This window comes from Mustela putorius, unplaced genomic scaffold (genome assembly GCF_011764305.1).
Source record: "Mustela putorius furo isolate JIRA1106 unplaced genomic scaffold, ASM1176430v1.1 tig00000242_pilon_pilon_pilon, whole genome shotgun sequence".
Taxonomy (NCBI): domain Eukaryota; kingdom Metazoa; phylum Chordata; class Mammalia; order Carnivora; family Mustelidae; genus Mustela; species Mustela putorius.
Window position 1 is genome coordinate 5,744,616 of NW_025421325.1, and position 27,892 is coordinate 5,772,507.

The window sequence follows — 27,892 nt, forward strand, 5'->3', positions numbered from 1 at the left end:
GACTCCTGATTTCAGCTCAGGTCTTGATCTCAGGTTCATGTGTTCTAGCCCCGTATTGGGCTCCACCCATGCTGGACCTGCAGCCTACTTAAAAATAGATAGATAGATAGATAGATAGATCGATCGATCGATAGATAGATAGATAAGTAAATAAAATTCAGACGTAGAAAGTGTTCTTAACTAACAGGCTAAAAAAAAGACAGGGGGCGCCTGGGTGGCTCAGTGGGTTAAAGCCTCTGCCTTTGACTCGGTCATGATCCCAGGGTCCTGGGATGGAGGCCTGCATCAGGCTCTCTGCTCGGCAGGGAGCCTACTTCCCTTCCTCTCTCTCTTCCTGCCTCTCTGCCTACCTGTGATCTCTGTCAAATAAAAAAAAAAAAATTTAAAAAAAAAAACTTAAAAAAAAATTTTTTTTTAATTTTTTTTTTAAAAGAAAAAAAAAAAAAGCAGTCAGTGGGGCATATTTGAGACACAAGTCATAGTCTGACCACCCTGATCAAACCTAATGAAGTGGCTGGCACTGCCTTTTATGGATTTTGCTTCAAGGGACTGGGTCCATAATACCCTAATCCAGAGTCTGAATATTAAGACACAGCCTGACAAACTTCGACAAGCTTACAAACTAACGCAAGGACAGCAAAAATCTCATAAAAGAAAAATAATAACTGTAATTTATTTGTGCATAAACAAAGACAATTAGGTAATCAATACCCAAATATCTGATTTATTTGTGCACAGGAAATGGAAAAGATGATCATTTCCTCAGATGCCCCACCCCCTTATGTTCCGTGGATAGAGGCGAGCTCTTCCCCACAGGTGTAAGGACTGTCTACCTCACTTCTCAGTGCTGTGCACCGAGAAATTCAGGTGTAAAAAACATCATGGAAGATCCCCTAAGTTTTATACTTGGAGGATGAGAGAAGACACAGGTATAGTGGGCAAAGACCGGGGAAATTTTAGGAGGGCAGAAAGAAACTACCAGAAAAGAGGCCAAGTCCCACTGCTGTGGAAATCAGAAATCAAGTGACTGGGTTGGAAGACAGTCACTTCCATGGCAAATAATGCCATATAATTCCTAATTCCTTCTCTCCTCGTCTCTGCTCCTACATTCTAACTATCTATGAACGGAAATAGGGACATTTTGCTTTACTTCCCATGGCAAATCAGGAAGATTTTTACTCTCTAGTTCATATCAAATTCCTCACAGGCTAGAAATCCTTTCTCTAATGCTATAAAAAGGCCATATTCCAGACACATTGCAATTAATAATTCAACTTACTTCCCTTGACTTAAAGGAAGTGCAACGGCTATCTTATAAAACTACTCCAAGAATCAATTCTACTCTTGTACATCTTTAAAAAAAACTATCCATGTCTTGCTTTCATTGCCAGATAACAAACCTGCTAATCCAACCTCATTGGAATGTTGAGCAGTCCACAAAATCAGATGTCCTTATAATGCCCTCTAACTTGGTGGGAATTTTCCTTCTGGAAAGAACACAGCCCAGGCACAGGTGTATATACAGCTCGAGTCACAGAGATCATCTGCTGGCTCCCTACAGAATCGCCTCTTTGTTTTAAGTGCTATCTGATGTGGAAAGAAAGCAGGACTTTTTGAGAAAGGAAAAAGTGAGGAGCTGTGATCTGTCAAAGGACCTTGGCCAGGATATACGCAACAGCACCCAATGTTCCTTCCCTACCCATCAAGAAACACAAGCCTAAATTCGAAGAACCTGGTACTGTCTTTCATCTTGACCCAACCACGTGGCATGACATTTGTACTCTCCAAAGGAATATGAGCCACCAGCTGTCATATTGGCTCTTTAGTCTCAGACCAACAACCGGATTCAAGAGCACAAACTCCATCATTTTCTAATCCCATGGGAGACTCAGTTCACTACCCCAGCTTCCCTGACTGGCTCCCAAGTCACCTCCCTTCTTGCTCAGGCAGAGCCTCTCAGGCAGCAACTGGAAGCAGCAAGGCACAGGACTGTCATCCTTGCATACAACCTGAGGTATTTAAAGTTGCAAAGAACAAAAGAGATGATACAGTCTCATTCCAAGAATTCCAAAGAATTGGGCCTGGGCCCGGGGGCCCTACCAACACGCTCACCTCTCACTTTGCCGTCTTCCCCACCTCCACCCCGCACCGTGCATCTCTTCAGAAGACCTGGACCTCTGTGGTCCTATCCTGTCTGATCACCATCTTGGAGACAAAGAAACAAGTCTGGGGAGGTGACGTGACTCCCCCCAGCACCATAAAACTAGCAGGTGGCAAAGGCTGACAGACTCGGGCCTGACTCTGAGCGCGTGTCTCTCCTCTCAGGCAGGCCTGGGGACTTGGCGATCTTTGCAGGCTGTGTGAGGTTCACCATGACTACATTAGTTCTTTTTCTTTTCTTTTTTTCTTTTTTTTTTTTTTTTAAAGATTTTATTTATTTATTTGAGAGAGAGAGACAGTGAGAGAGAGCATGAGCGAGGAGAAGGTCAGAGGGAGAAGCAGACTCCCCATGGAGCTGGGAGCCTGATGCGGGACTCGATCCCGGGACTCCGGGATCATGACCTGAGCCAAAGGCAGTCGTCCAACCAACTGAGCCACCCAGGCGTCCCTCTTTTTTTTTTTTAAAGATTTTATTTATTTATTTGATAGACAGAGATCACAAGTAGGCAGAGAGGCAGGAAGGGAAGCAGGCTCCCTACTGAGCAGAGAGCCCGATGCGGGGCTCAATCCCAGGACCCTGGGATCATGGCCTAAACTGGAGGCAGAGGCTTTAACTCACTGAGCCACCCAGGCACCCCCACTACATTAGTTCTGTAGGATGGTTCAACAGAAACAATTAGAAACACAAGCACAGTTCTCACTAGATGAAAATAGAAAACTGAATTGAATAACAAAGAGCCCTCACAGCCCAGCTGGTCTGCTTTAAGAGTTAATGGTTTCAAGGGGATGGACACGCAAGCCCCACAGTCAAATGGCAGGAGTTCCCAAGATAGCAGAGAAACAGGAACCCATCACAAAGCCTGAGAGGACTCAAAGGTTAAGACTCTGGCCGTCCACGTGGCAAAGGGCAGGGAAAAAATAAACCACGACATCCTGTTAGAGGGGGGAGTCACAGAGAAGGCAGACTCCAGGGAATAAAAAAAGAAAAAAAAAGGGATAAGACATAATAGACCAAGACTATTTACCAACTTTGCCTAGTTGAGAAACTGCAGATCTTCAGAATGACCTTGACAATACAAATCCAACCCCAAAATAGACACAGAGGACCAGAAGTCATTAACCAGTTGTACAGACTGTGTGTGAAACCCCTCAGTCTAGTCCAATTTGAGAGTTGGGTACAGTAAGGAAAGCACAAGGAGTTACTCAAAGACCTGCCTTGTTGGCATCAGATGGCCAGTGCCTTCGGGCCTTTCTCTTTCCTGTTCCCTGCTGGGCCTCGGAAGAATTTCCATTCTATTTTTAAAAAGATATTAACACATGTTTGTTTGTCCCCAGAAATGGAAGTGGAAGAACCCAGCCTTAATTTAGACTTGCCCAGAAACTTATTTGTGATAAAAACAAGGTTTTATTTCTGGTCTTCTATTTGTTCTGATGGGCTTTCCTAACAGCATTCTGGGACCTTTATCCAGACTTCCTGTGGCCTCTGGATCCTGCTCTTCCCCCCCAGCATTCTCTCTCCACTATTTCTGGCTTTTCAAGAATTGGTGGACCTTAAGTGCAAAATCCTAAGATCTTACACCCAGAAAGGGAGGCTGCCTCCTGTTGGTAAACGGCAAAATCGCTGAGTCTTCATGAGAAAGGGCACCAGCTTTCAGGGGTGCCTTGTGCTGCACCCCACCTCCTCCCCCCACCCCAGCCTGGAGGTCCTGCTGCGACGCTGCCCCTGTGCCCTCAGCTCGCTGCCCAAAGGCTGCCTCCTCTCTGAGGCCTTCCCTGCCCCTCCCATCCTAAGTGCCCCCCTTTATTACTTAGCACTCCACCGTATTTGAATACTTCATGACAACTGTCACAGCTTGTAATGACGGATCATTGGCTTGCTTGGTTAGAGCTGCTTCCCACCAACCTGCAAACTCCACCGGACAGGGTCACAGCCCAGGGCTGGTGCAGTTCCTGTGCATGTGCCTTCCGAGAATGCGTGCTGAAGAATGACTGAGTGTCAAACCTGCCCAGACATGACCCCGGGCATTGCGATCAATGCTCCTCTGGAGAACACACTCTCGCTGGCCAGGTCCTTGGGCGACACACCTTCCACACTAGTTGTTATGACTGAACCTCAGTGAAAGGTTACCTGTGAGTTGTACGTGTAGAGGGACTCTACTAGAAAAATGGTGTGAGAGAAGATTTCAACCTAAAATGGAACCAGAGGGGGCACCTGGGTGGCTCAGTGGATTAAAGCCTCTGCCTTCGGCTCAGGTCATGATCTCGGGGCCCTGGGATCGAGCCCTTCATTGGGCTCTCTGCTCAACAGGGAGTCTGTTTCCCCCTCTCTCTCTGCCTACCTCTCTGACTGCTTGTGCTCTCTCTCTGTCAAATAAATAAATAAAATCTTTAAAAATTAAAATAAAATGGAACTGGAGCGTATGAGATGGAGAATCTCACCCACATGCCCTCAGAAGAACAAAACTGAAGAACTGAGGAACTGGTTTCTGGTTAAGGCCTGCCTTGCCGAGGACCAAGTCTCATCTCCTGACCAACACGCATCCGCTAAGAGTCTCTCCCCATCCTCATGCCAATGAACCTACTGCTTGGGCTCTGGCTGGACTTCCCCGCCTTTGGTGCCTTGCCCAGAAACACAGCCCACCCCAGACCCTCAACAGATGGCCTGTAGCTCACTACAGCCTGTGTTTCCCGAATTGCAATTCTTTGGCTATTCCCAAATTAACTCAATTTCTGGCCGTTTGAGCTTGCCTTGGTTTACCTCTTTATCTAGGCCGCCAGGTAAGCAAGATTATCGGGATCACATACCCTGCCTGAGAGTTTGATATTCTACAGTGAAAGATTTTCAACATTTGATATATATATATTTTTTTAACGTAAAAGAAACAGACTTACTGCTTATACAAATGTACAGTTTTGAAGGAGTAGTTCAAACTACAATGTAAAACCTCTTCCTTCAAATGGGGAGTCTAAAAACATACTGGAAAGAAAACACTATCAAGTAAGATGTGGGATCCCGCTGTTTTTATTGTTTGGCCTGAAGTATTTGCAGTAGGATTAAAGGAAAACATTTTCCAAAGTAGTCTAGCAATCCTAATGTGCAGTTGGGCGGTAATAATCTTTTGCACAGAAGCCAAATAAGGAATTAGGGCCATGATATTCAGCTTTTAGTGGTTCTCCCTACCACTGTGGGAAGTTCAGATGCTGCTGTGCAGAGACATTTTATGTTGCTCTAAAATTTTGCTTCCCGTTAAGCCCAAGATGGACAAGGGAGATATTCCCTGATAAGAGGCATGTTCTTTGAAGAGAAGAGAGGAAGGTAAAGAGAAAAGATGGGGTGCAGGCCACTTTTTTATGACATCTCTTCCTTCCACTTTCATGCAACAATAATGGGAATGCGCAGTTGGCCCAAAGTGGTTTTGCACTCAAGGGAATTCAAAGAGGTTTTACAGCAATTGCATTCTTTGATAATTACAAATAAGCAGATAACTTTTTTCCCTTCATCAGAAAGGAACAGAAAGAGAATGACAGAAAAGCAAAAAGAAAAAGAGAGCTATCTTTATGATAAAATCTCCAAAACCATTCTATCAAAGCCAAAGTTATTGTCTAACTAGAGCCTAAGCACTAAACCCATCAGAAGACCCCACCCTTCATGGCTTCATCAAACCCTAATTTTCTCCCCCAAAGCCTCATCCCTGAATATCATCACACTGGGCTTAGGGTTTCAACATAGGAATTCGGGAGGGGAATCAAACATTCAGTCCGCTACAAGGAGCCTTTAAGGTTTTGTGCAAGAGGGTCTGGCCCTTTTCTGCCTCTGTGAGCCCATCTTCTGGGCCTCATGCTATGACGAGAGCATCCAAACCACTTTTGGTCCCTGGATACACTGAGACTCCACGACCAAACCATGGGACATGGAATGTCCCATGGGACACGGGACACTTAAGCCCAGCAGCTCCAGCATATCCAGATGCAGCTGGAACTGCTACACTTGCTGGACCCAGGCTTGTCCCTCAACAAGTCTTCCTTAAAGAACTTGAAATGCACTCATTCTAGGCCTCCAGAGAGTCCTGAATTACTCTCCTTCCCCTTGTGCCTTTATGCATGTTATCCCTCTGCCTGGAAGCCAAACCTTTCTCCTCTTGCTAGAGATTCAACTGATACCTCACCACTGTTTTTGAAAACTCTCCTGATAATCCTTTAACTCGGGCAAGGTATTCACCCCTCCTTTGAGTTCTCGTCAAAGGAGACTTTGACGACTTCTATTGTACTTACCACTCTCTGCAGTAATTACTAGTTTAAATGTCTGCCTCTCCTATGAGAGAATGAGCTCTTGGCCTATACCTTGCCTGACTTTTTATCTCTGGAAATAGCGGGGCCTACATACAAGTAAGTGCTCAGTAAATATCACCCATTTAGTCTATGAATATTACTTTTTCTCTATACACATTCTGGTTCAAGGTATATGAAGAGGAAAGGAACTCACACTTATTCAGTACCTACTATAAAGCAGGTTCTACGTTCAATAGCCCATTTTGTTTTCAAGACAATTTTGCAAGATAGGAGTTACTGGTTTGAATAAAACAGAGATTGAAGAACAGCCTTATTAGAAACAAGAGAAGAGTATTTATTCAAAAATCTATTTTGGGTTGATAACCGTTTCTGGAGCTTAGTTGTCTTTTATTTATTTATTTATTTTAAATATTTTGTTTATTTATTTGACAGAGAGAGACAGCGAGAGAGGGAACACAAGCAGGGGGAGTGGGAGAGGGAGAAGCAGGTTTCCCACTGAGCAGGGAGCTCAATGAGAGGCTCAATCCCAGGACCCTGGAACCATGACCTGAGCTGAAGGCAGACGCTTAACAACTGAACCACCCAGGTGTCCTGGAGCTTAGTTGTCTTAACTCTAAAACAGTACAGCTGGGGGTGCCTGGGTAGCTTAGTCAGTTAGGCGTTTGCCTTCAGCTCAGGTCACGATCTCAGAGTCCTGGGATCCTGCTCAGCTGGGAGCCTGCTTCTCCCTTTCCTCCCTGCTTGTGCTCTCTCTTACTATCTCTCTCTCTCTCTCTCAAATAAATAAATAAAATCTTTTAAAAAAGACAAACAAACCAGTACAGTGATTGAAAATTGTGCTTTAGCAAGTGACATGTTCTATGTGTAATAGAAACTCAATGTCTTAGCATAGCTTAGACCTACCAAAATGTGTAAGTGACCAAGAACAACCCAACTCAGCATTAACAGTGAGCCTCCCATGACGTTGGTGGTGCAGTTGTCTGAGATCCGGTTTACCGTATTATCCAATGGATCCTGCCGTTTGCTTTCAGTCACTTGCAGCTGTAGACCGCAGCGTTACCACTCATACTGTTTCTTAGAGTAAATGCTCTGCCATTATTACACTGGCATGATTTTTAAAATTTGGATGAAAAATCCTTCAAAAACAATTCCACTATTTGGATGCTTCTGGTGTATATACATATATATATATATATATATATATATATATATATATATATATTTATTTATTTTAAAGATTTATTTATTTGAGGGGAGAGGGGCAGAGAGAGGAGACGCCATGTCAGGCTCCCTGCTCGGTGGGGAGTCTGCTTCTCCCTCTCCCACTTCCCTTGCTGTGTCTCTCTCTGTCAAATAAGTTAATAAAATCTTTTTTTTTTTAAGTCAAAAAGCAAGAGTTAAACCCGAATTCCTCCTACCTTAGTCCCTGAAAGTTAAATCGGCGAGCAAAAAGGAGAACCAAATTTAACTGATTTCCAGGTCTGCTCATTTCCTCACTTATGAAAAGCAGTAAGAACGTAGTATTTTAGATGTCATTAAGCTTACAAAGATATTTAAGACACAATCCTCAGAGTCAAAGAACTTGCCGTCAAAAACAAGTATGTAAATAAGTTGGCAGATAAAGGGCGATCTTTCTTTAGGATAGAATTCCATGGCAGATTGTATAGGGTGCAAAAGGAGGATTGAGGAAACGTACTTTTGTTTCAAAAATGGATCAAGGGCTGGCTGGCTCGGTTGGTGGAACACGCGACTCTCGATCTTGGGGTTATAAATTTGAGCCCCATGTTGGGTGTGGAGATTACTTAAAAATTAAATATTTCAAAAAGAGAGAAAAAGGATCAAAACAGGTTCTGGAATTGTTGTATGGTAGCATTTGAGGGGGTTTCCAAGGTTGTGGGACTGTGACAGGTGAAGATGAGCAGGTGAACAGTAGGCCATTAAGACATCAGTGTTTCCACAAAGAATGAGCCAACACGAATAGGCACAAAGGGAGTGAAAACAGCCGAGTTTTGTATAAGATACAAGATATGGGGAAAATAAAAGAAAAGGCTGGAACACTAGATAGAAGCCATCTTGTAGAGGGCCCTAACTGCCAATGTTAGTAGAGTGCACTGACAGAGCAAAATTTGAGAAGTACAGGTGAGTGACAGAACTCTAACTTAAGAGAACAAATTTGGTCGCAAGGAACAGGATGAGTTTCTTCAAAGAGAGAAAGCAGGGGCACCAGTAAGGAAGTAATACAAGAGTTTGCTCATTCATTCATCAAAGAAAAATTTACTTATCAAGTACCATAGGGCAGGCACATGCGTGCACTGAGGAAGCAAGGAACCAGGCATGGAGCCCTCAGGAGGCTTGAAATCTGGGGGGAAAGAGTATATCACCATTCAGGCAGCTAAGAACTCTGAAGGAGGTAAGACAACCCTGAGAGCCCAGGGGGTTGCGAAGAATCCCCAAGGAGGTAAGCCTTGGGTTAAATCTTGAGAGACAGGCAAGGGTTGGTCAAGGGAAGAAGAGAGGGAAGGAGAGTCAATCGGGAAAGACAACTCAGCTCTTGAACAACCTGACACATTCAGGTCTATCAGATGCTCTGGGCCAGAAGGAAGTGAGCCGAGACTTTTTTTTTAAATTAAAAATAATTACTATAAAGAAAATAACAGTCAACCATTTATTTACTAAGTACTTATTAAGCATGTGCCCAACACTGGTCTCTACACATGATCGTTCATTTAAGTCTCACAACTCTCTGAGCCAGGCATTGTGATTCGCATTTTACAGAACTACCCACTGACTTCAGCTGCTTCAGAAATTCACTTCTCAGAATCACATGGCTATTAGCTATTGATTGGGGGGCTTCAGACCTAAGTGTCTCTGACTTGAACATCAGTCTGGAGCCGTGAAGGCCAAGTAAGAGTTAGCCATACAAGGAAAGGTGGAACAAGCTGAAGGTATGTGTGTCAGCAGGGGGAAGACTGACCACAGGCTGTTGGGGATCACGAGCATGTGCAGTACGAGGCTGGGGGCAGGAGATGAGGGTGGAGGAGCCGGCAGAGGCCAGGCCACGATGGGCCTTGCTTTGTAGGCTGAAAGTATGAACTTTGGCCTGGAAGACTTAGAAACATGACAGATTAGAAGGGACGGACACACTCCAGTTGAGGTGTGGTGAACGGGGCAAGACTGGGGGCAGAATTTCAGAAGTCTAGTGCGCGATGATGGTGACCCAGGCTTAGAATGCTCTGATGAGAAGCATTAGGAAGATGATGCTCAGGCAACCTAGGTCGGGGATGAATGGCGACCCCCCACCCCGCCACACACACACAGAAAAGTGAATTCAGGAGGAGCAGCAGAGGAGTCTGCCTGCTTGGAGACAGGACAGGGAAGGGGGTGGTGAGGACGGGAGAGAGAAGGTGGAGTTAAGTTCAAGTTTGGATGTAGAGATGGAAATGACTGGGACCACCACATGGAGATGTCAAACAGGCTGCTAGGTTCACAGTTCCAGGCTCAGAAGAAAGGTCTAGGTAGGAAACAAAGATTTGAATTGGAAATTTGGGCAGGAAAATAATTAGCACTGACCACTAACCAGGTGCAGTTCATAAAGCTTTTTTTAAAAATATTTCATTTGGGCGCCTGGGTGGCTCAGTGGATTAAAGCTGCTGCCTTCGGCTCAGGTCATGATCTCAGGGTCCTGGGATCGAGTCCCACATTGGGCTCTCTGCTCAGCAGAGGGCCTGCTTCCCGTCCTTTCTCTCTGCCTGCTTCTCTGCCTACTTGTAATCTGTCTGTCAAATAAATAAATAAAATCTTAAAAAAAAATACTTTATTTATTTATTTGAGAGAAAGTGACAGAGAATGAGAAACAGCATGAGCAGGGGGCAGGTACAGAAGGAGAGGAACAAGTAGACTCCTCACTGAGCAGGGAGCCCAATGGGGAGCTCGATCTCAGGACCCTGGGATCATGACCTGAGCCAAAGGCAGATGCTTAACCAACTGAGCCACCCAGGAGCCCCTCATAATGCTTTTCATGCATTTTCTCTTTAATCCTTTCAACAACCGTATTAGATACAGTTGTTATCCCCATTTTCCAGACTATGGACCTAACTAAGCCACAAGGACGTTCAGTAACCTGCCTAGAGCCACCCTATTCTTGGAGGATCCATATACTTCTACACCTTTACTTGCCAAATGTTTGTGCCTGTGATCCACGTAGAGACATCTCTTATGTTGCCGTTCAGTACAAATATATATTCTTCCCTGAAACCAAAGTTGCATGTAATCATACTGAGTCTTCTGCTGTTTCTTATTCTGTTTCACTTTTGAAGTAGGCTGGTTACAGCCCATGGTTTGATTCCCCAGCACTCTTGAAACCCACAGTTGGGAGACTCCCACCCCTGGCTCCAGCGATGGCAGTGGGACAGCCGAGGTGACATCACAGATGTTGGGTGGGAAACTGACTTCAGGGTGATTTTTAAGTTAAAAGCAGAACAAGATGAGAAGCAAATCTCTTCCACCAAATCACGCCCGGAGGACATGTCTGTGGAAGGTCACTCTTTAGCACTGAGTCATTTACGGCTGTCACACGCATTTATGGGGACTAAAGCCATTTCTGCTGCCAGGGTTTTCCACTGTGAGGAACAGGAAAAGATGCAGATGCCCTTACCTCTGGGGAATGTTGAAATGTTGGTCCTACAATCGCTCCAGTACTACAGGGCGGCAGGATTTGGGCACACAGCCCAGAGAAAAGCCGCCGTGGGTCTGCCCTCCGCTTTGATGTAATTCCCGTGGACAGTAATTGCAATAGGAAATAATACCGCCACGGCGGAAGTTATGGAATATGACATTAACCATCTCGCTCAGCAGGAAACAGCTTTGTTGGCAGGACTCAAGGAATTCACCCCCCCAAATGTATCACAGATCCTGAACGTACACATGTGTCTTTCCTTCCACTTCAGAGGAAGGGGGGAAATGTTCCTTTTCACTAGAATTAATGCCTTCTGAGGGACCCATCCACCTCCTCGCCACCTCCGGGGCCTCACTCCCCTGGTTAAGCCTTTCTTCCCTCTTTAGCACCATCACTTTCTCCTTCGGCAGGGCTCCCCTCCCCTCTGGCTTCAAACACACATGAGTACCCTCTAGAAAAGCCCCTCGGCACGAAGTCATGATGGAGGTGACGTACTGTTCTCTGTCTTGAGAGCGGCGCTGGTTCCCCAGCCACAGGCAGTGTCGAAGCTCCCAGAATTAACCACCAGGAGGGGGGATGTTACTCACTCTCTGCAAACTCTATCTCAGAAACACGACTGCAAAATGAAAGCCTCTTGACCCTTTTCCTTGATCCTGCCACCCGTGAAGGCCGTCCTCTCCCTCCTTCCAATGCCCAACGTAGATAAACCCCCAAGTCTTCCCCACAGCTGGTTCCTGTTCTCTTCCCACCTTCCTGTGGCTCCCAGCACTGAAACTTCCGCACGAAACCGTCTTTCTTTTCAGTTTTGGAGGTAGAGAACTTGCCAGTTTCTCCTCTGCCTCTTTATTATTATTTTTTTTAAGATTTTATTTATTTATTTGTTAGTACAGGCAGGCAGAGTGGCAGCAGAGGCAGAAGGAGAGGCAGGCTCCCCACGGAGCAAGGAGCCCGATGTGGGACTCGATCCCAGGATGCTGGGATCATGACCTGAGCCGAAGGCAGCTGCTTAACCAACTGCGCCACCCAGGCATGCCCCCTCTGCCTCTTTAAATGCTGCTTTGACTCACTAGTAATCCTCTAACTCTGGGAATGTGCCCAAATACCAAGCCCACCGCTTTCTCTAAATTGTATCCTGCAGAGATCGCCCCACTCCCAAGGCCTAGGGACCACTTGAACACACCTGACTCCCCAGATCAACAACTCTGAGAAGAGACACATGGTTCAGATCACCAGTGACTGCTGTGGACATCTGCACTCAGCTCTGTCTCCACCTCACATGCTCCCTTTGCCAGCTGCCCTTAACGATGCTAATGACCTCCCCTAGGGTCCTTCCTCCAGACCTGAAACCCCAAAGACTCCACTCAGCCTTTTGTATCATCAAGACCAAAGGAGGTAGAGTGCTCTGTAAACTGTCCTGTTCTCGACTTATAATGTATTAGCATTGCAACTACTTAAATCTTTTAAACTCTTTCTTTTAAAATGTCTGCCGATTTTACTCACTTTTTCTCCAACCACTTCCAGCCCATGGCTCCCTTCCTTCCCCACAGCGTGTTCCACATTCCATCAATAGTGCATCTTTATGAAACAACCTTTTTTCTCTTACTCTGCAACTTAGTACTCTTTAAAGGCTCCTGTTACGGGCTGAATTTGTTCCCCTGAAAAAGATATGTTGAAGCCCCCAGTATCTGAGAATGTGGTCTTATTTGGAAATAGGTCTTCACAAAGGTAATCAAGTTAAAATGAGGTCACTTGGGTAGGTCCTAATGAGGTATGACTGATGTCCTTATAAAAGAGGGGCCTGGACACAGAGACATCCAAGGAAGACAGTGTGAAGACACAAGAACACCCCCTCCAAGCCGAGGAATGCCTAAGGCCACCAGAAGTCAGGAGAGAGGCACAATAGATTTTCCCTCACAGCCCTCAGAAGGAACCAACCATGCCCACACACTACAGCACCCAAGTACTAGTTCACATTTCTCTGTCTGGCACAACAGATCCTCTTTGGTGTGGCCCCGTCCTCTTTCTTCAACCTTAGTTCTCCAAGACTTCCCTACCTAGACCTACTGGTCAGTCCTCCTCCAGTCAAAGGTGTCTCCCTGCTACTCTCCACCTGGGCTATAGCTCTCTACCCTTGCTTGGGATGTTCCCAACCTATCATGCCCTACCTACTTCTTTCTTCCACCTAAATCTTGACATTCTTTAAGCTCAAACTTTCACCTCTCTTCCTCAATTAGACTGTCACGGCTTGGCCTATGTTTTTTCCTCTCTCTTCTCTGAGTCACCACTGGACTTCTCATCTGTATCATATAAATTGACTCTTGATTATGTCTTGTTTACATAGCTCCCTCCTGGCTTTTTTGTGTGGTATTCTCAGATCTGGGATTAAATTTTAAGTGACTATTCTCTACTGGAAACCATTTTTCCAGATACCTTCCTAGATTTGTTTCCTTGAGAAAACATCCTTTCATCTAGAGATTCTCACAATTTTTGTATTATTTTATCATATGTCATCCAATCAAGTTCTACTGCACATTTTGGTCCAGTGAGATCGACACTGTAGGTGTGAGTCCCAACTCTTCCTTTCTTGGAAAAGTCACTGGACTTCTTACAGTCTTGGTTTCCTCCAGAGCCATTGTAAGGTAGGATGGAATAATTTATGTGAAAGTGATTGTTAAAAGGTAAAGATGTGCTCAAACATGAGATTAAATCATTATCATCATCTCAGTGCCAATTTAGCTTAGCTAGTTAGCTGCCATGCTGATGAAATCATGCACATGAGCCAAGTGAGCTGGTTCACAGGGACCAATAATTTTCATTACTAATACAGAGTGAGCAGAGAGATGGAGAAAGCTGCAAAGTACATCCTGGTTCATCAGCAGGGTTATCTTCTTAAATAAAAGATAGATAGCGTACAGTGCCCTCAATCTACTTAAGGCATGCAGGATCCCAGGATTTTGGCAGAAATAACAGACAGGCCCTGTCATCATCAACTCTGGTGCATTAAATCCACAAGATAATATAGTATGCCTAATTCAAGAGTTTAATGGGTTGTTTTGCTTTGTTTTGTTTTTTGCCTTGGTAATTGTATTCTACTGGTTTTAAGACTGAAAGATAACCAAGAATTGCTATCTCTGCCTGCAATACAAAAAGCAAGTCAATCTCTCTCAATTTAGAATTATTCCAATATGGCTCATCCCATGGGCATATTGAAACAGGGAAGAGCCAAACCATTATTCCAATTCCCAGTGAGGATGAGATTTAGTAGTATACAGACTCCAAATGTTTGGTTAGTATTCGCATCCTAAACCCCCCAAACCTTCCCTTCAAAACCAGCCATATGAATTTAGACTTCTTCTTCTTGTTGTTTTTAAATTTAAATGTTTTTATTTTTAAGGGATTCCAGTAACTTTCTCTTTTACTTCATCTTTCGTATTTGTCCCACGAACTTTAATACACTGGCCGATGCTTCAGGTGAATCAAGTGGTCATTCTTAAGTTGCAGACACCAAATATAGCACGTGTGGTAAAAACATTTAAGTATTACAGCAGAGATTATTTGTAAAATCTAGAAAGCTGAGCCCTGGGTCTCGGGGCGGGGGCACCTGGGAGACTCGGTTGGTTGGGTATCTGCCTTTGGCTCAGGTCATGATCCCAGGGTCCTGGGATCAAGTCCTGTGTCTACATCCCTGCTCAGTGGGGAGTCTACTTCACCTTCTGCCCTCTGCCTCTCCCTCTGCTCATGTGCTCACTCTCTCTCAAATAAATAAAATATTTTTTTAAAAAGGAAAGAAAATAGATCTATGGGGTGCCCGGGTGGTTCAGCCGGTTAAGCATCTGCCCTTGGCTCAGGTCATGATCCCAGGGTCCTGGGTCCGACCCCCACATTGGGCTTCCTGCTCAGCGGGAAGCCTGCTTCTTCCTTTCCCACTCCCCCTGCTCGTGTTCCCTCTCTCACTGTGTGTCTCTCTCTCAAATAAATAAATAATAAAGAAAGAAAGAAAGAGAAAGAAAGAAAGAAAATAGAAGAAAGAAAGAAAGAAAGAAAGAAAGAAAGAAAGAAAGAAAGAAAGAGAAAGAAAGAAAGAAAATAGATCTAGGACAAGAGCTGGAAGTCTGAGTGTCTCCACCTGGAATGACTCCTTCCCTCTTGATCTGCTGGTGAACTCCTGGGCACCCCCCAGACTAGCCATCAACAGATTCTAGCAGAATGGCTGAATAATGAAGACTGAAGACCAGCCTAGTTATAGACAGATCTGGCAATACTTTGGTGAGGGGATTTATCCAAGGGACTTGGTGAAGGGAAAATGGTTTAGGGGGAAAAAAAAAATCTAGGAAAAGAAATTTAGTTCTATCTAGATTTAGTCCTAGTGGGGAGCATCCTCTACAAAATAAGTCCCAAATATGCCAAGAATATTTTGTACTGCATTACAAATGAAAACCAGCTCCCATGCAGATGGAATGAAGAATTTCATAACCCAATAAATCCGCCTGCCTCCCAGGACGGAAACTGCTTTAACTACTCCAAACAAATTCTTACAGATTTCCCACTCTTGATGTGTAAAGGCTTTTTAGAAAGTCGGCTGAATTTGGTCTGTGATAGATGCTTATTAAAAATTCAGAATCTTTGTTTAAGCCAAAACAATGTATGTGGACCCCAAGTAAAATCCTTGTCGAGGAAATCCCTGAGAAATCTGGGGTTTTTTTCTCTCAATGAAGTTATGTTAAAAATGAAGAACATACGTTCTTCTGCGGGATCTGTAGTTGAGGTGGAGATATTGCAGTAAATGTCAGAACCCCCACACCCTTCACTCCCACCTCTTCCCTTCCCAGGCTTCTCAATTTTTTCATGTTGTTTTGGTGGGTGGTTCGGCAGCTTTTGTGGGCTTTAGACTTCAAGCTCCCATTACTTTGTACTTTAGGTTTCTGGATTGAGAGGTTTGTGGAGGAAAGTGAAGACAGCACTTCGCTCCAAGGGGAATTTCTCCTTAATAGCCCCAAATAGGGAAAAATAGCAACAGGGGCACCATTAGCCTCCGCTCATCCTTCCTCTAAGCAAATGGCACCCATCACAGATCCTGATCAAGCAACGTGATTGTGTGGCTTCTGTGTGACCTCGGGCAAAACACTGGATTTCCTATTTAAGGCTCATTTGTGGTAGAGCGTATGGCCCATCAGACCCAGGAAGCACACGTTGCTTCTCTAAAATGCAAAGAGCTTTGTAAAGATTTTAATGGTACTGGAAATCTGGAGACCACGTTCTGGAACTACTAAATTTGGTTTTCATCAGCGGCTTCATTGTTGGCTGAGATTTAGAAGCAAAAGGCCCCTATTTTTTGCCATCTGTTTTCTGCAGCAATCAAGGCACAAACATCCAGCCCATTTGAGTACCCTTTTATCCACTTTCCTTACGGGGACCTCTGATTGACCACGCTAAATACGGGGGTATCCAAGGAACACTAACATTTCATGAGAGGTTCATTTTTTTCATCTCCTTCTTTGACTATAGTGGCCATTATTTTGTCTTTCCTAACAGAATCCAATGCACGAGTAAGCAAAGGAAACCCCGAACACAGGCTGAAGGATAAAGGGGGGCCAAGTGGTCCAATGCTGCACCGAGACGATTCACTCGCCAACACCACTGTGGAGACTGCTGTGCACCGAGGTAGCCTGTGCTGTTGCTAAGGCCAACTGCGCCACTGATTTTGAATTACAAAAGCACTTTCAGTTCTAAAATAATTAAGTCATGGAGATGAAAAGTACAGCGAAGAAAAAAAGGGGGTGGTATTAGACTGACCCCCAAGTTCCCGTTCTTTTGCATCTCCTAAAAGTTCCTATCTCTTTCCTCCCCCGCCACCCCACTCTCATGCTTCTAGTTCACTATTTTAATTCCCAGCAGAATCATTAAGTACAACAGGCTGCCCAGCTACAAAGCTGGACGTGCACACTCCCATTGTGTCCGGTAGTCGAGGACACGCAGGCAAGCTAACAAGATGCAAATCCCATTCAATGTGGCCAATGTCTTGTTCTATCCCTATGCAAAGGCCCAGCACACTCATTCTTTTAGGCAGTTTTATAATCTGGCTCTGACACCACTGCTGAACGTGTAACACTAATTTAAATAAACCACAGGTGGTTAGCAAAAGAGACAGTTCTGTCTTTGTTTAGTCTCAGAGGTTATTTTCACGATGAAAGAGACTGGTTGCATGTTCTTAGGCGAGGTTCAAGGATCTCTATCATTCACCCTCCAGGAATGTCCGCATTGTGAGTCATCTGGGTGCTAGTCGGGTCCCTGCTGAACTGCTTGGTGACTAGGGAAGAAACATTCTAGGAACAGAGGCATGCATCGAATAGGGGTCTTGGAATTATGAAGCAAGTGTCACTTCACCCAGGTTGTGTTGAAAGAGGCAAGAACACAACTTACTCTGCCAACGGAAGCAAATCTCATGTGAATCACCATGGTGATTCCCTCAGGATGTGGTTGTATGTAGCTGAACTACAGACGGGGTTCTTCCCACAGACTTGGACCTGCTTTCCCAGGCGAGGAACTCAGAGCACAGGTGGGACAATGCACACTAATGCTTAAAGTTACCACTGAGGCTTGAAACTGCTTCCATGGCAGATGCTCACCTTTTACTCAATTGTACATTACAGATCATAAAGCAGGGGGCTTGAAACACAGTACATGTTAAACAATACCTGTTCGCTGACAAACTAGGCTTAAAAACACCTTTCCTTTCTTCTACCTGATCGGACAGAATAGTCGGAAACATAAATGGGTCTAGTCTTTCACATTTTTGGTCTCATGTCAGATCTCTCTTTTCAGGAGTCTTAATCAGAAAGATTTTTCCAGTTGGTTTACTTCCTGGTCTTCAAAATCATCATTCCTGAAGGTCTGTATTGAGAGTCTAAAGTGCTAGTCCTTTCCCTAACTGGAGATGAGCCAGTCAGCAAGACTTTAATGCCTTTCTGGATATTTTGGTAGGAATCAGTGACTATATTTAAACTAAACAAGACGTCCCTCAAACAGCAGACATTCTGAAACTTGGAAATCATTTACAATAAGGAGACAGTAATTTAAAAGGCTATTCTCCTTCCAGAATTACAACTGCCTCCAGCATAATTCTACAAACTGCTCTGGTTCCTGAAGTCTGCACTTCTTAGGTTCCTTCATTTTCCTGCAGTTAAAGCAGAAGGAAACTTGTACCCACAGCTTCTATTTGAACACTTCTAAACTGTCCTAAGTTAATAAAGATGCTGACATAGTGTTTTTGTTTGCCTCAAGGACACATCCTAATCTTCCTGGCCAGCCCTTCTGCCTCCATAAATTGCATCCAGACATCCAATATGTTCAGAAAAAAAAGAATGTAGTGAAAATTCTAGGACGGGGATATTTCTGTTCAGGGATTAAGATGAGATTCACAGGCAGGAAAAAGCCAGCATTTGTATGACAAAATATTTGCCCATGAAAGCTCAGTTTCTGAGGTTAAATTTCCACTAAATTCTCAAAAAAAAAAAAAATTTAAAAAACCACATAAAAGCTGAGTGGCTAGTATCCATGGTTCCATATCACTAGATTTCCTCTCCTTCATTCCCCCTCCACTTGCTTATCTCAGAGGTTGCACTTGTCAATTCTTCTAAAGCCAAGACCAAATTCTATCCACATCAAAGACCTACTAATCTCTTCCAGAGAAAATAAGGAACTAAACTCAACAGACTTGCAGGAGCTTTTTCCGACTTTCCAACTAGCAGGTCCGTCTCAAGGTCTAATATATAAGGGCACAAAAAATAACGTTGATAAGGGAGTATGATTATACATCAGCCTTGACTCAAGGCTTTTTGTTTTTAAGATTTTATTTATTGATTCTGAGAGAGAGCGTAAGTGAAGGCAGAGGGAGAGAGAGAATTTCATGCAGACTCCACGTACTCAATCTTAGGACCCTGAGATCTAGGCCTGACTTGAAATCAAGAATCCGACTGAGCACCCCTCCCCACCCCGCCTCCTACCTCAAGGCTTTTAAGATAACAGTCTCAGAGAGGCTTCTCAATCAGACATCTAGGAATATACATCTTCTCATGAAACCCAAAAGAAAACAGTCATTGTTCCTACCCACATCATCAGCAGAAGCATCAAAAGAGTCTTGCCTGTACCTGCCAGCATAAACTTTTAGGGCCTGAATAAATCAAGCTAAAAATTGTCTTTAGGGAATTTGTAACCCAAGATAGATTTGGGGTGAAGCGAGCAGTGGAGTGATGAGATGACAAAGTTCTGATAATGTTACCTCCCCAGAATTTCAGGATAGCATTTTCTTTCTTCCTTCTTTCCTTCCTTCCTTCCTTTCTTTCTTTCTGATTTTATTTATTTATTTGACAGAGAGAGACACAGCGAGAAGGAACACAAGCAGGGGGAGTGGGAGAGGGAGAAGCAGGCTTTCCGTGGAGCAGGGAGCCCAATGCGGGGCTTGATCCCAGGACCCTGGGACCACTACCTGAGCGACTGAGGCACCACTCAGGATAGCATTTTCAAAGGTTCCTTGGGCATTACTGTATTATCCAATTGGTTTATTTCCACTCAACAGGCAAATTCTCACCAAACAGCTCTAGGAGAGTAGTGAATTACAGCTACTCTGAAAAGGTCAAATAAACAGATCACTCCTGAGCCCCGAGGTAAATATGCAGCTCTTTCTAGTGTAGTCATTGGACAGAAATTCAAAGGACAGAATTCAGTCCAAGGGCAGACCAAAGAAAAGGTCAGAGTCTATGCTGTTAATTCTCAGGAAGACTCCCTACCCCATTTATATTCCGTGTCCTATGAGAAGTTCCTTCCACTTGTGTTCTAATACAAAGCAGAAATAACAAGCTGACCAGGCAATTAGGAAATCAGGGAAGACAATATCAAAATGATAATGCAAGAAAAACAATTCAAGATATAGACGCCAGCGTCGCTTTTGAAAGATACAGTGGAATTTCCAATGCAGGATTTAACAGACATAGAATTTTCCAGGAAAATAAAGATAAGATTTGAGGAAATCTGAGATGAATGCTGTCATCTAAACAAACCTTGACGCTGAAAAGTAATGATATCCTAGAGTCCATGATCCAAAATAGAGTCATGTATGTACTAAAAGGAATCGTGTAGAAAAGGGTAGAAAGAAAAGCAAGCGCACAGGGAAAAAAAAAAATGTGCACATATGAGGGTGAGTGAGGGGGTGGGTGTGGTATTAACCCTCTATCTAGTCCAGAATAAGACTGAGTGATCTCACAGTGAAGACTTTTCATTAATGTATGTGGCCTCACCCAACTCAGCCAAATTCCTACTTACCTTAAGGGAGGAGGAAGGCAGAGGGTTTTTGTTGTTGTTGTTATTTTAAATTGATCCTTGATTGCTAACTGTACCTAAATTTGCAGAGGAGGGAAACATAACGTGGGTCATAAAGAATTCAATCAAATTCTTTGCCTCTTTGGTGGAGGTTGTGATAGTCAAAGTGTTCTGAATCATTCCTGCTCTTTGTCTCAGGTGAAGGACAGGTACTACATCTGCCAAGGATGAAATCAAGTGGAAATCTGAAACTAGAGGTCAAGCAGGGCCAGGAAGTAGTGACCCGGGGCACAGTCCGTCCTCCAATCCCCTGGTAAAGGAACCGGGAAATACAAGTTATCGGGTGTCAATCCCATAACCGCATGCTAAAAATCTGATGAAAAAATTAATCTCCATTTTAACACACCAAAAATTGTCTAGTGAAAAAAGCACTGGGGTGCGTAGGGCACAAGAACAGCCATGCCTCTTTCCCTAGGGGCTAACCTCATCTTTGGATGTCTGGAACTCTAAGGACTTTAAAATTAACTAGGTAAAAAAAGCACCGAATCTAAAGCTGCCTCTGTTTCATAATTTAAGGCTGGCGATTTCCTGAGGGAATGGAGGAGTAAAAATGCTACCAGTTGCTCTATGGGGTTGGATTACGGTGGGAACAAATTTGGGGTTTCCAAGAAAGCTTTGGATCTGACAGGCATTTCATACGACAATCGTTTCTCCTTACCCCGATTTGTCAGCAACATAGGGTTTTCAACACGGGGCATGCGTGTTCAAAATAAACCATATCCACCAAAAAGAGCCCTGCAAACCCTCAAAAATCAACATGTCCCTCTTCTGATAAGCTAGAACTGTAACATGCCCTCGAGTTGCATGAAAGCTAATAGGAAGGAAACCTATTTGAGTGGTTTTTGCAAAACGACCAAAATTTAAGAGAAACAGGGAAAGGAAACCCCGTCGTTTAAAAAAAAATAATAATAAAATCATTAAAGCAAGCCCTTTTAAGATCGCAGAATATCCATTTTCCCCCCACCTCGGTGCACAATGACGTGAACAGTTTTACTTCCGAAGCTGTGCACAGATACTGCAGGCAGGACAGAGGGGCCCGGTTCCCCCCCGGGGGACCTCGGCCGGCCCGGGCCCGGACGCCGAGTCAAGGCTCAGCACCCTCCGCGGCCCGACAGCGCCGGCCGCCGCGGTCCCCACCGGCGCCCGCTCCAGCCTGGCATCGCCGCACCGCCGGCAGGATCCGGAAGCGGACCGGCGGCCGCTGCCCTCGCCGCAGTCCGCGGGGACCCGGGCCGGAGCGGAAGGCTCCGGGCGGACCGGGCCGCGCCGCCCCAGCCCCGGCGCTGACTTACTGCCCGTGGGCGCCTCGCTCCGCGGAGAACCGGCGCGCTGGCGGGAGGCGGCGGGCGGCGGCTCCGCCTCTGGTCGGGCGGCGGCCCCCTCCAGGGCCGGAGTTTGCTAGCGCGCGGCCCCTGCGGCGGCGGCCGGCGACCTCGGCTGGCGCGCTCCTCCCGGAGCCGTATCTGAAGTGGAGCCGCTTCAGCGCCTCGTGGGGTCCGAGAGCGGGGCTGAAGGGGCACAGACAGGCGAGCGGGAGCAAAGCTGCCTCCCAGCTGGCTTCTGGAGGCCCTGGACTCGGTGTCCCCGGTTCCAAAAGGCTCTCTGGTTGGTCATTTCCATTCGGTGCCGAGGCGCGGAGCGGCGAGACATCTGTTTTCCATAAGCCGCGAGGCAGGGGCAAATCCTGGATTACGGGTTGCCCGGCCCCCGCAGCATTCCCAGACCCCGCAGGGCAGCTAATCCCCGCACAAAGAGCAGCAAAACAACACGCAAGTTGGTGCCCAGTTCCAGAAAGATTTCCCAGTGCGATGACTAAAGGCTCTTGCGCCCAGCCTCCGGGGAAGGGCCAATCGCAGCCCAGGGGGGGCAGAGGAGGGGGGGTTGGCTGGGTTCGCAGGTCTAGTCCGGCGAGCGCGTCCTCCCTGCCAGTCCTGTAAACACAAATGCAAACTCTGGCCCTCCGGGGGAAACGACTTGAGTTGGACGAGCCTGAGACAACCCAAAAGGGCCAGCGTCCATTTTGGGACCGTTTACGCCACTGAAAGCAATCATAACTCCTGAATGGGAGACAGGAAAAAAAAAATCTCTGCGTTTACTTTAGTAAATTCTGATAATGAGTCACTGCGACACCATCATCTCTGAAAATGATAAGAAATGACTGCCTCTTGGGGACTTATTGTTTATTCTGTAAAATGGGTTTGGGTAGGAAGTATTACCCAACTCATCATCCCCAAATTCCCTGCTTCCTTCTAGAATTTTTTTTTTTTTTAAGATTTTGTTTATTTACTTGACACACACAGAACGAGAGAGAGAGAGAAGGAGATCACAAGTAGGCAGAGAGGCTGGGTGAAAAAGAGGGGTAAGCAGGTGTGGGGCTCAATCCCAGGATCCTGAGATCATGAACTGAGCTGAAGGCAGAGGCTTAACCCATTAAGCCACCCAGGTGTCCCTCTTCTAGAAACATTTATGAGTGCCTCCCATGTGCCAGGCACTAGGCTGAGAACAGAAAGCTGCAAAAAGCCTTCAGTCTCTACTCTAAAGCGCCTTACTATTGAGAGGCTGAGGGGAGGAGGCGGCCAACAATTTCAGCCCATGGAGAAATTCCTATGATAGAGTGTATGGCCAGAGGGTTAAGGGAACATAGAAGCAGGCTTTCGATCACGCTAAAAATTAAGGAAAGCTTCCCACAGGAGGATGCATTTGTGTTTTGAAGACTAAGTAAGCATTAGGCAGGATGGAGAGAGAGAGGCAGGGAAAGATCTGAATTTCTGTATGGCTGCAGAAAACAGGTGAGAGGAACAGAGGTGAGAGACGTGGTTATGGAGTCAGATGATGACAGTCTCATCTGCTAAGCTCTGGGGTTGGACCTTTGGAAGCTGTGGGGACCCTTGTGCTTCACACAGATTACTGAGGAAGGCATATGGAAGGAAGATAGCCCAGGACCGGGTGTAGGTGGGTGGGGATGGATGGGAAAGTCTCCAAAGATGTGAGAGACAACACCTTTAGGACATGGAGGGGAACAAGGAGGGGAGTGAAGCTGGAGGCTATCACCCTGACATGCATGTGCACCAGGGTGGATGGAGAGTACCATCTGCCAAGACAGAGAAATGAAGGCGGAGCTAGTGGGACCAGAGAAAGGATGAGCTGAAGTTTAGACAAGTTGAGTTTATGGCTTTTGTAGGATATCCAAATGCAAATACCCCAGCAGGCAAGCCAGTCCCATGGATCTGTAAGGTAGTTTGGACCTTGTGGACTAGCAATGCAAATTAGAGAGTTATCCATCTTTATGTAGAAGGAAAATACAGGAGTAGAGAACAATTCACTTCCTCTGCTAGGCTGCCATAACAAAGTACCACAAACAGAGGCTTCAACAACAGAAATGTATGGTCTCACACTTCTGGAGGCCAGATAGACAAGACCTGTGCCAGGAGGACCACGCTCGCTCCGACAGTGCCAGGCAAGGATCTGTTTCAGGACTCTCTCCTCACTTCTAATAGTTCCTTGGCTTGTGGTATCATAAGTACAGTCTTCACGTGGTACTCTCCCTGCATGAGGGTGTCCACATTTCCCCTTCTGTCAGGATACCAGTCATATTGGATTAGGCAGCCCCCCCACTCCAGTGTGATCTCATTTTTAACTAAGTACCACGGTCCTTATCTTTATTTCTTATCTGGAGATTACCTAATCTCCATATAAGGTAACGCTCTGAAGTAGTGCCAGTTAGGACGTCAACCTATGAATTTCAGGGGGACACAATTGAACCCATGACATCCACACAATTTGGATTGAGTTACTCAGAGCAGGACTGAACATGTCAGTGAGGAGAAACATCAGCTTTAAGGGGCAAAGAGAGCAGCTCCAGACAGAAACTGAGAAAAAACTGATTAGAAAGGTACAGGAAGGCTGACCCACACACAGGGAAGAGAAATGTTTTTAAAAAGAGTGATTAGGGGCGCCTGGGTGGTTCAGTGGGTTGAGCCTCTGCCTTCAGCTCAGGTCATGATCTCAGGGTCCTGGGAACAAGCCCCGCATCGAGATCTCTGCTCAGTGGGAAACCTACTTCCTCCTCACTGCTTGCCTCTCTGTCTACTTGTGATCTCTCTTCAAATGAATAAATAAAGTATTAGTAAATAAATAAAATAAAGAGTGGTTAATAATGAATAATGGAACACTACATCAAAAACTAATGATGCACTGTATGTTGACTAACTGAACATAAGAAAAATAAATAAAATGAAATTAAAAGAAAAAAGAGTGATTAACGTTGCCAAATGCTTAACAAGCAAGGAAAGATAAAGCTGGAAATTGCCCATTGTCTTTAGATTGTTGCAGTCCTAGGACCAAATGGCCAGCCTAGTAGCTGAACTTCAAAGGGCCCACTTAACTCCAACATTTTATGACTTTAAAACCACTGCCCAGGCAAACCCATTGAGAGAAGTGTGGGATAGTGAACATTTGTTTGAGTCTCATCTCCCAAACCTCCGCCCACTTTCTCAGCCTCCCTTGCAGGTGGGGCTTGAAACTGTGATGTGGACTCTGGCAGTCGGAGGGATAAACATTGGACTTCCGTTGGGATAAAGGCAATAGGAGAAGATGGACCCCAGAGAAGCCATTTTCTGTCCTGTGGCAGAACTTGGCAGAGATATGGACCCTAAAGGGCCAAAGGTCCAACAGAGCGTCTGTGGTGGCTGTGTTCAGAGGAACAGAGTTAGGGCTCATTCTGGAACCATCTGTGGTATAATTTAGGTATTACTCTCAGCTGAGTAGCCTCCGAGCCTGATTCTCTAGATTTCTTAGAGATTCTCTGAACCACTTAATATTCTTCTTTTTCATTTCTTTTTTTTTAAAGATTTGTTTTTATTTATTTGTGAGAGAAAGAGAGATAAGAGATAGCATGAGCAAAGGGAGAGGGAGAAGCAGGCTCCCTGCTGAGGGGGGAGACTGATGTGGGGCTCTATCCGAGGGCCCTGGGATCATGACCTGAGCCAAAGGCAGATGATTGACCAACTAAGCCACCCAGGTACCCCAATATTCTTTTTATTGAATAGTTTTATTTAAATAAAATTCACATACTATGAAATTCATCTATTTAAGTGTACAGTTCAGTGGTTTTTTAGTATATTCACAAAGCTGTGAACTATCATCACTATCTAATTCCAGAACATTTTCATCACCCCAGAAAGAAATCTCATACACACTAGTGGTCACTTCCCATTCCCCCGTTCTCTCAGCCCCTAGTGATCACTAATCCACAGTCTATCTCTAAGGATTTGCTTATTCTGGACATTTTATATACATGGAATCATATAATTTGTGGCCTTTCATGCTTCCCTTCTTTTGCTTAGCCAATTTTTTCCAAGGACTATCCTTACTGCAACACGTTCCAGTATTTCATTCTTTTTTATTGGCAAATAATATTCCATTGCATGAATAAACCACATTTTCTTTATCCGTTTATCAGTTGATAGGCATGTGCATTGCTTCCACTCTTTGGCTAGTATGAACAAAGCTGCTATGAACATGTGAATACAATTTTTTGTTTGGACATATATTTTCATTTCTCTTGGGTCTATCTAAGAGTAGTGTTGCTGGGTCATAGGATAATCCTGTGTTTATAATTTTGAGGAACTGCCAGACTATTTTCCAAATCAGTTACATCATTTTACATTACTGCTCACAATATATGAGGGTTCCGATTTCCTAGTGGGGGTGAAGTGGTATTCATTATGGTTTGGATTTGTATTTCCCTAATGATGTTGAGTATCTAATACTAATATCTAATATCTAATACTAATACTAATAATATTGAGTATCTTTTCATATGCTCATTGGCCATTTGTGTATCTTCTTTGTGAAGAAATGTCCTTTGAAATCTTTTGCACGTTCTATTTTATTTTAAAGATTTATTTATTTTAGAGAGGGCACATGCACCTGGAAGCATGTGCATGAGAGGGGAGAGGCAGAGGTGGATGGAGAGAGAGCAGGAGAGAGAGAGGCAGACTCCTTATTGAGCATGGAGTCTGACACCAGAGTTCCATCCCAGGACCCTGACACTGGAGCTCCAGTCCAGAACCCCGAGATCAAGAACTGAGTTGAAATCAGAAGTCAGATGGTCAACTGACTGAATCCCCTAGGCACCCCAGAAATCTTTTGCACATTTTGCAAAACTAATTTTTTAAAATCATAGTTAAATATACATAGCCTAGAATTTACCACTTTAACCAGTTTTATGTGTGCAGTTCAGTGACATGAAGTACATTCACAATGTTGTGCAACCATCATTCTTTCCCCATTAAAAATTTATTTATTTATTTATTTATTTATTTATTTATTTGACACAGAAAGAGAGAGAGAGCACAAGTAGACAGAGCAGCAGGCAGAGGGAGAGGGAGAAGCAGACTTCCCATTCAGCAAGGAGCCCAATGTGGGGTTCAAACCCAGGATGCTGGGATCATGACCTGAGCACAAGGCAGACAATTAACTGACTGAGCCACCAAGGTGCCCCTCTTCCCCCATTTTTAGTTGTCTTTTACAATTTATCTTTTACTATTGAGTTTTTATATTCTGGATACAAGTCCCTTATCACCTATATGATCTGAAAATATTTTCCCTTATTCTGTAAGTTGTCCTTTCACTTTCTTGGTGGTGTCCTTGTATTTTTTAAATAAATTCATTTTATGGTCAAACTAACTAGAGTAGTTTCTGTTGTCAGCAGTTAAAAACATTGACAGATGCACTGAGTTCTACTAAAGACAATCCTTTTACTATTTTGTTTTCTATGATAACCTGTCTCATTTCACATCTTCTATCTAATATTGTCTTAGAATTTTGGGTTTTTCCCCCCCTAGAGCTTTCCTCGTTCTATTTCTTTTTTTTTAAAGATGTATTTAGTTATTTGGGGGAGGGGCAGAGGGGTAGGGGGAGAGGGAGAGAGACTCTCACACAGACTTCACACTAAGAGCTGAGCATGTTGTGGTGCTTGATCTCTTGACCTTGAGTGACCTTGAGATCACCACCTGAGCTGAAACCAAGAATTGGATGCTCAAACGATCATACCACTCAGGCATCCCAGACCTTTTTTTTTTTTTTTTTAAAGCTTTTAAAATTCTATCTGAATCGCACTCACCCACATCTTACATTTCCAGGGCAATAGACCCAAAAAATCCATGACCACCCCCAACACAGTTATAGCTACCAGCAGCCCTCCCAACTATTCCCATCTCTATCCAGCCCTGACCCGGAACCTTGGAAGTCCTGTGTTCTTCTTCTCCCCAGACCCCTCCTCCTCCGCCCCTCCCTTCCCTGGGTTACACTGCCGCCAGCAGGTGGGATGTTATGAATGAGCTCAGTGTCACACCATCCACAGTGCCCAGGACAAGGCTCTGCAAAAAC

General features: G+C 44.8%; 1 protein-coding gene across 6 annotated transcripts in view; it reads right to left on the reverse strand.

The window, feature by feature from the left end:
- Nucleotides 1-27,892, reverse strand: part of TRIM2 (tripartite motif containing 2) — a 113,952-nt gene that overhangs the window by 71,724 nt on the left and 14,336 nt on the right. The window contains exon 1 of one of the 6 annotated variants that reach the window (XM_045078310.1): nt 21,793-22,109. The exons of 4 other annotated variants lie outside the window; for them this stretch is intronic. The gene's annotated coding sequence lies outside the window, so the exon portion shown is untranslated. Of the gene's footprint in view, nt 1-21,792; nt 22,110-27,892 lie in introns of those variants that run through there. One more of the 6 variants, XM_045078309.1, reaches the window with a different exon arrangement.